Consider the following 12,462-nt stretch of genomic DNA (forward strand, 5'->3'; position numbering starts at 1 on the left):
AATAAGCCCATTGGCGATGAGAAGATAAAGAAGCCCGAGGCCGAGACTGTGTGCTCGATGTCACACAGCCAGAAACCATCAGGCGGACACTCTCAGCAGAGTGAGCGCCCCCGGGGGGCATACCCTCGGCCACCGTGGCTTACAGCCTCCGTGTGGACACACTGCCTTCTCTCTGCACCTTGGTTGGTCCATCCATGAAATGGGGATGACAGCGGATGACTCTGCAGGTTGCATGTGTCAGGGTCGAGCTGGGGCTGTTGGGGCCTCCAGGTTCCCAAGAGCATGTCTTTCTGGGTCCCCTGGCTCATGCCCGTGGGCTACCTCCCCACTCCCCCCCCCACCCGCGGGAGGAAGCTCCCCTGCATGGCAAGAGCCAAACTACAATGCTTGGTTGGGCTCACTGGTCCCCAGGTTGGCCAGGGGCAGTTGGGGGCCCTCAGCACACCTCCCTCCCCAGCTGCCTCTTCTCTCCGCTGCACCTGCTTCCTTTCAGTTCAAGAGGTCATGAACGTGGCACGTGTTCCATCTCATTTTTCTGTTCGGAGCAACAAATCTCCCACCGTGGAAATCCACGTGATTGCTCTCAGCGGCCTGGGCGCTGTCAGGTTGTGCAAGATTCCGGCTCAGGGCAGACCCCAAAGCCACCGGCACTGCAGCTCCCATTCCGTATTTCTGACTGTTCAGGGGTATACGTAGATGCGTCCAGGTTTTCTGGACAAGGGTTGAGAAGGTAGCTTGTTGGCTGAACCGACAGCAGGTGACAATCCTTAGCTGGCCGAACCCATTTCGATCAGGGTGGGCTTCTTGGAAGAGGAGGGATTTAAAGCAACGTTGAAATTAGGGTGGGGACGGGGAGGTAGTCTGCTCGGGGGAGAAGTAGTGAAAGTGGGGTGTTCTGTTGGAAGTGAGAGAAGGAGGAGAGAAACGAGGTGGTCCGGTGAGCTGCGGCGGAGGCTGCCGGGGGTCCCCGAGGTGCCGGCCACACGCAGCGGGAATCACAGGGCGGCGGTGTCAGGTCGGCGGCAGCTGGTGGATGGCGTAGCCAGCGCGGGCCGGAGAGCGAGAGCGGTGCTTTCTAAAACGGCCAAGACCTGGGGAATAAATGGCCTTGCTAATTGGCCATTTTGTTTTTTATGTATTTTTATTAGCAAGATAAAATAACAACTAATCATATAAGTGTCCTCTGTCTGGAAAATAAATGCTCGTTAAGCACTTGAGTGTTCTTGGCCGCGGTCGGTGGAGCCGCAGCCCTGCCCCGAGCTCAGCGGGTCACAGGCTGCGGGGGCAGGAAGGTCACCCGGCCAGCCTGCCCTCCGCCTATCCCAGGCAAACACCCCAGGGCCCAGGACTCCGGGGTGGGGGGGGTGGCGGGGGGGGGGGGGCCGGACGCTCACTTAGCACCTGCCTGGGGGCAGGGAGACGAGGCCTGGGCTGGGAGAAGGGCCCCCACGCCCGCAGGCACTCCTTGAAGGACCAAGCCGGGGCGGCCCCCGCAGGTCCACCTCCCTCCTTGGCCTGTGGGAACCCGAACCGGAGCCGGGCCGGGACAATTCGCTGAGCAGCCGATCCGCGTGCTCATCCAGACACAGCGGTCGTGCTTAGGGCGCTTTGCACACAGTAGAGCTCGTAAATGGCAGCTCGTAAACTTTAGCTCGTTTTGCAGCACGACCTGACCAGGTCCCTTCGCGCGTGCACGTCGGAGAACCCTCAGCACAACCTTGGTTCCCCGAGGCTGACGGGAGAGCACCGCTGGCCAGTTCGTGCCCCTGAAGGAAACTCCGGTAGTCCCGATCCTGCGGAGTCGAGTCGCCGCAGGCCCGCGTGGGGCTGCTTCATAACCCGCCCCCGCCGCCTCGTTCCGCACGTGGGCTCGAGCGCCCCTCGTTTACACGCTGTTCCTGTGACGCGTGCGGCATACGCTCTTCCCGGTTGCTGCTTCTGTGATCCACTGGCTTTATTTGTGTGATTTCTGACCTTTTGACATTTCACGGTGTCAGAAGTGGAATCCAAACACCACTGCCAAGGACCCAGAGGCTGGCGAGCGGACAGGTGCTGGGCCCCACGGAGCCCACTGAGCCGCTTTCTCGATGACCCTCGACTTTGAGGGGAGCACCTCCCGGACCTGAGCTCTGCTCTCTTTGCATTCCGAGCTCTCAGACCTTCTCGTGCGTGTCTGTGTTTTGTTTGCCGAAGCTTCTCGGTTTGTCACACTCTTCTGTTCAAAAGGGGCAGGGAGGGGGACACGGGATGCCTTGTGTTTTGGAACAGTGACAGAAAACAAGGCCCCTGACAGCTTAGACACCTTGGGAAGCCTAACGACAAAGGTGGACCCCATGTGGTCTGTGCACCTGGCTCCTGGGCCTTTTTGGAAAGGTGAGAACTTCTGGAATTGTAGTGGCCACTTTAGGGAAACTGTAGCTTATATAAGTCGACGTCAAGGAGCACCCTTAAAAGGAAGGGGTTCAAAGCCTCGCAAAGGCAATGGAATGAATTCTTTGATTGGTATACAGAAGCTTCTGTAGGACCAAACACACAGCTCCAAAAGGTACATGCTTGGAGCATGCAAATAAAAAATCTTTAGTAAATAACTTTGCCCATCTGTGCAGATAACCTCAATCCACTGCCGGAAAGGCAGTTTGGATCCAACTATTCTTTTGAGTTTTGTACCTGAGACAGGGCTAAAAAAAAATTTAAGATTTTTTAAAATTTTTATTTATTGGAGAGAGAGACTCAGCACATAGAGGGAGAGGGAGTGAGAAAGGGAGAAGCAGGCTCCACGCTGAGCAGGGAGCCCGATGTGGGCCTTGATCCCGGGGCCCTGAGGGCATGACCTGAGCCGAAGGCAGACGCTTAACCAGCTGAGCCACCCAGGCGCCCTGAAACGTGGCTAAAATTCTTAAAACAAAAGCTCTAAGATCCCTATTGTGTCTGTGTGTGTCTCCCTGCATGTTTGTGTACAACTAAGCATGTACATATGGTAAAGATATGTGATCTTTTTCTAACTTTGGATGATATTGCCAAAATTAAGTTGAAAAGGGCTCTATTGAAATGGCTTAAAGAAAATGAGGTGTTTATATAAATCAAGTACACTCAGGAATATAGGAACTAATCCAAATATTTTTCAAATTCACATGACCTGGGATAATCTTTGATAAATAAAAGCTGCTTTAAGCGTGTTGGTTTAATAAAAGCAGGCATGTCTTCGAAATTTGTCAATGAAAAAAATAACTTTAGGTGGTAATTAGCTGTTCAGTGTCTAATCCAAGTGTAATTGTTAAAACCAAGTAATTCAAATAAATATAAATAAAAGTTCATACTAAGTGAAACTAAATAATGGATGTTCATTGAGTATCTAAATCTTTTCCAAATAATAATTAAGTGCTAAACATAAGTTTATCTACTTTTGGCTTTTAGATTTTTTTACAGACAGACAAAAGATATTTGGGTCTATTAATAAACATGTTTTGTGCCACACTGAAAAATCTACCATGAGGAAGGGTACATTTCTAGAAATTTTGAAATGTCTTTTCAAATTATTAACCTACTACAGGATGCTAATATGTGATCATTCAGAAGTACCTGCTTCCTAGTTTTCACTGAAAAGCAAAAATTACTGGTATTTAAATTTATAATCAACATGTAAAAATAAAACTAACAGAAATAACAAGGATGAAAGACTATATCTGAACAGCAGGTAAGAAATATAGAATGTTTTTTAGATAAGGAGAGGTATGAGGGACATGGGGTTGTTTTGTCTGTTTTGGTAAGGGAAAAAAGAAAGTAATTTTGTCCTAAAGTACAATGATTATTCCAGAATAAGAAAAGAAAAAGGACAACACCTAAATGGATAGAGGAAATTGCAGAAAGTCCGCGGAACAGGAATTTCGAAGAAGAAATTTAACATGTGGTCAAGTGGACTTAGATTGAAATGGACTTAAATTTTTATTTTTATTTTTTAATTTATCTATGATAGTCACACAGAGAGAGAGAGAGAGAGGCAGAGACACAGGCAGAGGGAGAAGCAGGCTCCATGCACCGGGAGCCTGACGTGGGATTCGATCCCGGGTCTCCAGGATCACGCCCTGGGCCAAAGGCAGGCGCCAAACCGCTGCGCCACCCAGGGATCCCGTGGACTTAAATTTTTAAACGAGATAATTCTAATATCAAAAGTATATTGGTACAAAATTAGGATTTGGTCTTCTGTTAAACTCACACACAAAAACATTTTTAAGTAATCTCTGTACCCAACGTGGGGCTCGAAACCTCGACCCCGAGATCCAGAGCCACCCGCACGCTCTAGCAACGGGGCCAGCCGGGAGCCCCCGAGCCACAGCGCTTTTAGATTACGGGTCTGCTCTTAATTTTAAAAATTGCACACAAGGTACCTTTAATGTAACCTGCCTAGGAAACAAAGACTCTACATCTTGTGAAGGTAATTTCCTGTGCTCCAGAACAGGGTCTTGGCAGGTCTTTGACAAGTGGACAAGTTAGAAAAACAAACCTGGGGTCTCCTCTGTTATTAAAAGACCTAAAGTTTTTTACAACGTGTAACTTTCTGTATTTGCTTTTGAAATCTTTTGTCACTTTAGTTGAATGGGTAACTCGGTATTGTTTCACAGTGACCTGTGATCTCATTTGATCGTGTTTTAAATCTTCTGACAATTTTTAAAAATATATTTATTTATTATAGACACAGAGAGAGAGAGAGGCAGAGACACAGGAGGAGGGAGAAGCAGGCTCCATGCACCGGGAGCCCGACGCGGGACTCGATCCCAGGTCTCCAGGATCGCGCCCTGGGCCAAAGGCAGGCGCCAAACCGCTGCGCCACCCAGGGATCCCTCTTCTGACAATTTTAACAAACTTTCCCAAATCAAATTCTGAGTGAAGTAGAAAGAGAAATGTTCACTTGTTTAGGCTTATTTAGTGATTATTTAGATTAAGTCGCATGGGAAACATTGTCAAATAAAAAGTGATATGTAGCCTTCTTAGATCCTATTTATACAGGATGTATATACCGTTAAAATAAGTGATTCCGAAATTATATGAAATCCCTAAATATCTCATATATCCTGATACAAGGTTATCGGTCATAATTCCAGGCATCTTAAAATATTATATAATCACAAAACTAACCAAATGTACTTGTCAATTGCATCACTGTGCGTGTGCGTGCACGTGTGTACACACGAGTGTGCATGTGTTGGTGCGCACACTCACGTGTGAACTCCTATCAGACCGTTAGCCATGATCATTTTTTATTCTCCTCACTCACAGTCGTTGTTTTACTCTTGATTCTTCTCTGAAAATATTAATAATCAACAACAAACATAAGTGTTTCATCTTCAGAGAGGTTCGTGGAAAAGACCCTGACAAGTGCTCTAAAAGGCAGGCTTCCGATAACTTTAAAATCAGTTAAATAGAAATTTTAAGAAATTTCTAAACTGAGGGTAACAATTTCTGAAATGCTAATGCAAAACTAATGCTAACCCAAGATGCAGCGAAGCAGGAAGGAATTGCATAAAACGGAATGAACTGATGAAGATGATTGTGATTTTTATTATTTCATTTAAAACATTGCTGGTTCTCTACCGTGTGACCCAGCCAACTGCACTGCTGGGGAGTCACCGCAAAGATACGGATGCGGGGGACGCCGGGACACCTGCCCCCCAGTGTGCCCAGCAGCAGTGTCCACCACAGCCAGACTGGGAGGAGCCTCGGGGTCCTTGACATGATGGATGAGAAGCCGCGGCCTGTGCACAGGGGGTATCACTCAGTCGCCAGAAACGACGACCACCCACCATTTGCTTCGACGAGGCTGGAGCTGGAGGGTGTGATGCTGCGTGGAGTCAGTCAGTCGGAGAAGGACAGTGAGCGTATGGTCTCACTCACACGGGGAATATGACATAGTGGAAGGGATCGTAGGGGAGGGAGGGGAGCTGAGGGGGAAACATCAGAGGGGGAGACACACCACGGGAGACTCCTGACTCTGGGGAGCGACCAAGGGGCAGTGGAAGGGGAGGCGGGCGGGGGTGGGGGTGACTGGGTGACGGGCACTGAGGGGGGCACGTGACGGGATGGGCACTGGGCGTGATGCTGTACGTTGGCAAATCGAATTTCAGTAAAATATTTTTTAAAATAAAAAATAAAAATAAAACATTGCTGGTTCTTTAATATTTTGTTCTCCTTAAAGGACCGCTTTTCCTTCTTTTAAGCGACCGTAACTTACAGCAATTTGGTAAAATGCAACCAAGGCCAAAACATGTATCTTTCTTCTCCTTAAACTGCTCCCTCCAGATTTTGGAAACTCTTATTATTTTTTTTTTAATTTTTATTTATTTATGATAGTCACACAGAGAGAGAGAGAGAGGCAGAGACACAGGCAGAGGGAGAAGCAGGCTCCATGCTGGGAGCCCGACGTGGGATTCGATCCCGGGTCTCCAGGATCACGCCCTGGGCCAAAGGCAGGCGCCAAACCGCTGCGCCACCCAGGGATCCCATGGAAACTCTTATTAAATAGTCTTATTTTTTTTATATGACAATGTATGTATTTGCATAAGTGCAAGAAAAACCTGTTCTTGTAGCAGGATGTAGTTAGACCAGCGTTTAGCTTGGCTCCGCAGCTCGGGAGGCTTCGGAAGGTCCAGTCCGGGGTTCCAGCCGGGGAGAGTTCAGCGCCGACAGCGGGGCGCGAGGGTGGCCCAGTTAGCTCGGGTCATGATCTCAGGGCCCCGCATCCGAGCCCCCATGCCGAACCCCGCACGGAGCCCCACTTCAGGCTCCAGACTCCAGGCTCAGCGGGAAGTCTGCTTCTCCCTCTGCCCCTGCCACTCACTCCCTCAAATAAATAAATAAATAAATTTTTTAAAAAGATTTTATTTATTTATTCATGAGAAACAGAGATGTGTGAGAGAGAGGCAGAGACACAGGCAGAGGGAGAAGCAGGCTCCATGCAGGGAGCCCGATAAATAAATAAATCTTAAAATAAAAAAAAGAAGGAACCTATATAGTCAATCAGGATTCTTGCTGCACTTATGCAAATAATCAGGCCACAGTTTGTTGAAACTGGGCTTCATTTGCAAACAAATGGGACCTGCTACCTTCGTCTTCGCCTTTAATAGAAATGGAGATGATGCGAAAGGGGAAAAGTACGTCCCAGTAACATAGCTGTGTGGGCATCGGATTCTAGTGCCCTTCGTGGTCTTTGAGGTTTTGCCCTCTACCCTATAAATTGGGGCGGATCCTGAATTCTCCTAGTTCCCGCCAATATTTGGCTAGAACTTTCCAAACCAACATCTCCGACTGCCTCCCACTCTTCTGACTCAGAATCACCACGAGATTAAACTGCCCTCCTCCCAAAGCCGTGGAAGGTACACGCGGGCACCCCGATAGCGGCGTCAGGGAGGCCACAGGGCAGCCGTGCGCGGACGTGCTCCGTGCCTGTGCGACGCGGCCGCCCAGAGGTCACCAGAGATGTCCAAGCCGCACCCAGGGGCCCGCGTCCGACGGCCGCTGCCGGCCTTGCTGCAGCTCAAGATGCTCAGAGCCCAACATCCGCAAACCCCAACTGGCTCTTCTCCAAACTCAGAAACTGAATTTCTAATTTGCTTGAACTATTAACCTCTGTTTCTCTTCTGTTTCCATAGAAATGCCTCTCGTGAAGTCACCTGGTTCCCATCTAGGCGAACCGCCCCAGCAACACCACCTCCCGAGATGCAGCGTCGCCGAGTTCCTCTTGCGAAGGCATCGTGTCGCCCCATGACCCACCTAATCGGCCAGAGCTGGGCCCCCGGGAGTCCCTGCTCTGCGGGACCTTTAGATGCTCGGCTGCGGTTTCCTTGTGGTCATCGCACCCCCGCTGCAGCGCATCGGATACACCCAGGCTCTAAGCGCCTGTCGCAGCCCCTCACTCGCCAAATGCCAGCCCTCAGCATCGACGAGTGGACGAAAGCAGCGGCAGCCACGCGCATGGCGAAGCTGGGGACGGCCCCGCCCCATGACCCAAGTGGGTGAGAACGCGTGTGGGATTCTTCAGCCTGCCCCCGTCCACGGTCGTAGCCCAGCATCGTGCGACGCGGGCCGGTCATACGCTGAGCCTGCCGAGGAAAGGATCGGGGGGCGGGGGGGGGGGGGTCAAAACACAAAGGACAAAGGGAGACCAGCCCCGAACACTCTCTGAACGGACGGAACCAGCGCGGTCTGGCAAACGGAGCTCAGCTTGGCTTGTTTTGCCAGACGACCTCGACCCGCGTCGTTTCCTGCTTATGCGTCTGAAAACCATACGCAGAGCTTAAACTGTTTCCCCAGATTGATACGAGGTTGTGGCCGCCGCTTCCTAGCGTTCCGGAAGATTCCGGCGTCAGAGCCAAGGGCTGCGCAGAGCCAGCAGCCTCGCTGCCCGCACCGGGCTCCGCGCTGGGGCCCGAGTGCCCCGGATTTGCAAACTCCCGGCGGACGCACATTCGGCTTTTAGTAATTACTACTTCTGTGGGTCATTGGCTTTATTTGTGTCGTCTCTGGACTTTGGGCACCTCGTGCCCCCGTGTTCTCAGCCAGACCGGGATCGCCCCCAGAGATCCCCTCTCGATGGCCAGCGTGAGGCAGGTGCTCTGGGGAGGGGCTGGGTCTCCACGTGACCCTGTCCGCTCGCCCTCCCAGCTCGGGCGGGGTGGGGGGAGGCTGAGGAGGTTCGGTTGGCGGGGAAGTGGGGCGTCGGAGCCTGGTTGCCCGGGCAACTCCCTGAAGGTCCCAGCCGAGGGCTCGGCTCCCACAGGTGGGGGCTGGTGTTGTCATGGAGACTCCGGGGCAGCGGCAGCATCGCCCGGGCCGCGGTTGGGGTACGGGGCCGGCAGAAGGGATCAGGAGCCTCCTGGGATAATGTGGGTGTCAGAGCAGCAGTGTGCCAGGAAAGAAAGTTCCAGAAGACGGTGCGCTCTCCCCCCTGCTTCTCCGTACACACGCACACACGCACTCTCTGCCCTGCTCTTCGCCTGCCTCTAGAAATCTGCGGGTGCCCAGCTCCCCTCCGTGCCATGTGGTCCTGTCTCTCCGTCTCTTGGCCCTTCTCTGTCAGCGATGCTGACGGGTTCAGGCAGAGCCTCCCCGGGGGTCGCCATGACAACTAACCAAGCCTTTGGTCTCCCTGGCGACAGGCCCTCAAAGTTATTTTTATTTATTTATTGGGAATTTCAAAGGATTTTCTGGTATTCGGGACACGGCGATGGAACCCTCCCTCTCCCCAGGCCCTGGCAGACGAGAGTAGTGTCAAGGGATTGACGGCTGAGACGCGGCCGAAGGGTGGGCCTGACGCCCTGGCAGCCGGAGGCCAGGGCCTTCCTGGGTTCTTCCTGCATCTGCCGACGCCTGAGGAGGATCCGAGAGCCACTCAGCAGCCACCACCCTGACAGAGGTTCTAAGGGCGGCTTCAGGGGATGGAAGGGTAGACTGAGGCATCCCCTGCTTCACTCTAAAGACTAACGGACGCTGATTACAGACACGTACAGAGGGACCCACGGGACGGAGGAGAACGCCAGGCCGAGGGGACATCACGAACGCGCAGGCCCCAAGGTCCTAACGATGCGTGACGGGTGCCACACACTGCGCTCTGGGCTGCCTGGTGGCCACGGCAAAGGAGGCAACAAGACTCGTGGTCCTTAGTGGAAGAGAGAGGAGGGGGGAGCTGGCCTTGCGTTCCCCAAGCCTCCGCTGGCGCCTGCTTGTTGGCCCTGCCCCGTTAGTCTGCTCCTCTTCCCGGCGAGCCTACTCCGTAAGCCGTGCCACGTGACGGTGTGCGACTCACCCCAACCCGGTGCGTGATGGAAACCAGAGGGGACCCGTGTGACGGGGGCGCCGCCCTGCCGACGGTGCACGTCGCACAGCACCTGAACACCGGCTGGAGTGAGAGCCGCTGCGGGTTTTCGGCAGCAGGTGACACCAGGCCCACCCTGCATCGGCTGCACCGGGAGGAGAACAAGACCCTCTGCGGCAGGACGAACCCCGAGCTTTGCTGGCCTCACCCGGGCCCCTGGTGCCTTTCACCCCGAAGCTGCACCACGGTCACCGTGTCCGTTTAGCCTCCTCGGCGCGGCCATCGGGGCTCCCGCCATCACACACAGTGTACCCAGCAGGGAGAGTGGGTTCATCTGCGGTTCCCAGGGAGCCCCCAGCGGACACCCCATCTCGCGTCCCGGGCCACATCTGGTCACCTGCTTCCTGTTGACCCAACCGAGGCCAACGGGGACGGGAGGGAGTTTGGTCACAGTGAGTGGTATTCACGCCGACTCACACGGGGATGGGGTGCGGCGGAAGGGACCCCAGAACAGAGCTGACCACCCGCCCACCGAGGACAGATCGGTGTCAGCGAGGCCCCCGGAAACAAGCCTTGAGATGAAGGCTGAACGTCCTTACGGGGTCTGGCAAGGGAACGGGAAAGAGGGACAGAGAACCTGTGTGGGAAAGCTCTGGAACAGAGACTGCGTCCCGGGGGGTGTCCGAGCTCGACACGGGGCGTGGGGCTTCGGCCGTCCACGCTCATCAGTCACCGGCTGAGGGTGCCTCTAGGGAAAGGTGACCTCGGGGCACGCGCGGTGCTCTGCACAGTGGGCACAGCCGCTCCGGCAGCCCGGGGGCAGGTGTCCGAGGGGGGTCACGGGCCGGGCTGGCGTGAGGAGCGACGCCCAGGAAGGTGCGGGCTGCGTGCAGAGGCGGCCACAGGGGCACCGGGCATCCGGCCAACCAACAGCAGCCACCGCGAAAGTGAGCTGCCCCCCAAGGTAAGCACCCCGAGGACCCAGAGCCGCCGTGTCTTGTCACAGGCCCCGTTTCCAGCCTCAGCACAGAGCTCGCACCTGCTGGCGCCCGGTAAGCACGCATTCAACACGCAACGAACATTCCAGGCTCCGGGGCTTACGGGCCCACGAGGTGAGCCCCAGGTCAGCATCCTCGGGTCACTCTGCAGCCCCCAGCCCCAGCCACGCGGGTCTTCGGGGTGGGGCGTGATCACCGACTTCACGGAGCGGGGGCTCCCCTTGGAGAGGGCTCCCGGCCTGACCCGGGGGTGCCGAGGGTGGCCCGTGCAGGAGCCGGGTGTGCCCACGTGAAACTACGCGGCCTTGTTGTTCTCATTATTCCGAGAAAAAGTGAATTCAGAGCAGCCCGTGCGGGTGCCTCACCTTCCAAAGGTTTTTGCAGACGTTACGTCGCGCGCTTCTCCCACACGCCCTGCATGTAGGGCTGCGTCTGCGGCACCATCGTCGTGCCCGAGGGAAGAACTGAGGCTCAGGAGTGAGTTTCCTTGCTCAAAACCAGAGTCCCGAGGGCTCAGAGCCCCGAGGCCCGGTCCTGCACGGGGCGCCCCGGTCACCCCGGCCCAGCCGGCTGCCTCCTGCCGAGACCCCGAGCTCCCGGGGAGGAAAGACCGGCTGACGGGGGCCCTGTGGGAGCCACCAGGGCACTCACAGACGTCCCTTCCTGTCCCCTGCAGGGAACACGCTGAAGCGACACGTTCCCACCACCTGAGGCTGGACGCGGCCGTGACTGCTTTGGGCCCGTGGACTGGGCGCGGAAGGGACGCGCGTCGCTCCTGAGCAGCAGCTTTGGGAGCAGGTGCATGTGCAGCAACGTCCAAGACAGCGGCTGCCCCACCGGGAGGACACAGAGCAGAACCCCAGTGGCCTGCGATGCCGAGCAACCTGGGTGGGAACTAAGCCCTGTGATGTGACGTCCCCGAAATTACTGCATCAGGGCCCAGCCCCGCGCGGCCTCAGACCTCTACGGATGGACACGAACTAGGGGAAGGGGACGGAGGGATGGAGGGAAGAGGGCGGCAGGAGCGACGCCAGCAAGCACCCATGGTCCCCTCCGAGCAGTGAGATGCTTCTGGACCCCAGAGGAATCTTCCAGAAATAGGTTAGGCAAGTGAGTTCCTGCTCAGACCCCCTCCCCCGGCGCTCCCCCCGCCAACCCCCCCCCCCCACCGGGCCGCTGAGCTCCGGAGCCTGCCCAGGGGAATCCGGGTGCTCCCGGCGAGACCCCCCAGCTGGGGGAGGGCAGAGAGGAGGGCGGCTCCCTCCCACCGAAGGCGTCCAGGCCAGATGAGTAACGCAGTGTAAACGACTCTGGGACGAATTGAGGCTCCTGCCCCCCCTGACACGAACCATAAGGAGCAACGACAGTAGTTCATCTCCCTTCTCTCTGGGGGGGCCGTGGGAGGGCAGGACGCAGGCCCCCCTCAGCAGCTGGGCTGCAGGCCGCTCACACCTGCACGGCCTTGGGGACAATCCAGGGGGCGCAGAGGAAAGGGTCCGACTTCCCTTCCTGGGAGGGGCCCGGGGCAGGGAGGGATGGGGGAGGAGCGGGCTGTGCATTCGGGCCTCATTGGTTCATCGGGAGGGGGAGGTCATCGTCTGTCGAGGACAGAGGGCCGCTGGGGCCTGAGCTGCAGGTGACAGGCTGGCATCCGAGCAG

At 55.3% G+C, this 12,462-nt stretch overlaps 1 long non-coding RNA gene across 2 annotated transcripts; it reads left to right on the plus strand.

Annotated features, from left to right (window-relative positions):
* Positions 1–8,134: 8,134 nt before the first annotated feature.
* Positions 8,135–11,944, plus strand: LOC119870068. Of its 2 annotated transcripts, XR_005355118.1 has the most exons (4): positions 8,135–8,924; positions 9,192–9,406; positions 9,491–11,280; positions 11,480–11,944. It is a non-coding gene; the product is annotated as an uncharacterized LOC119870068 (long non-coding RNA). The 2 variants fall into 2 exon arrangements; XR_005355117.1 differs by having other exon boundaries at positions 9,192–11,280.
* The last annotated feature ends 518 nt before the right edge of the window (positions 11,945–12,462 follow it).

This window comes from Canis lupus, chromosome 2 (genome assembly GCF_011100685.1).
Source record: "Canis lupus familiaris isolate Mischka breed German Shepherd chromosome 2, alternate assembly UU_Cfam_GSD_1.0, whole genome shotgun sequence".
Lineage (NCBI taxonomy): Eukaryota > Metazoa > Chordata > Mammalia > Carnivora > Canidae > Canis > Canis lupus.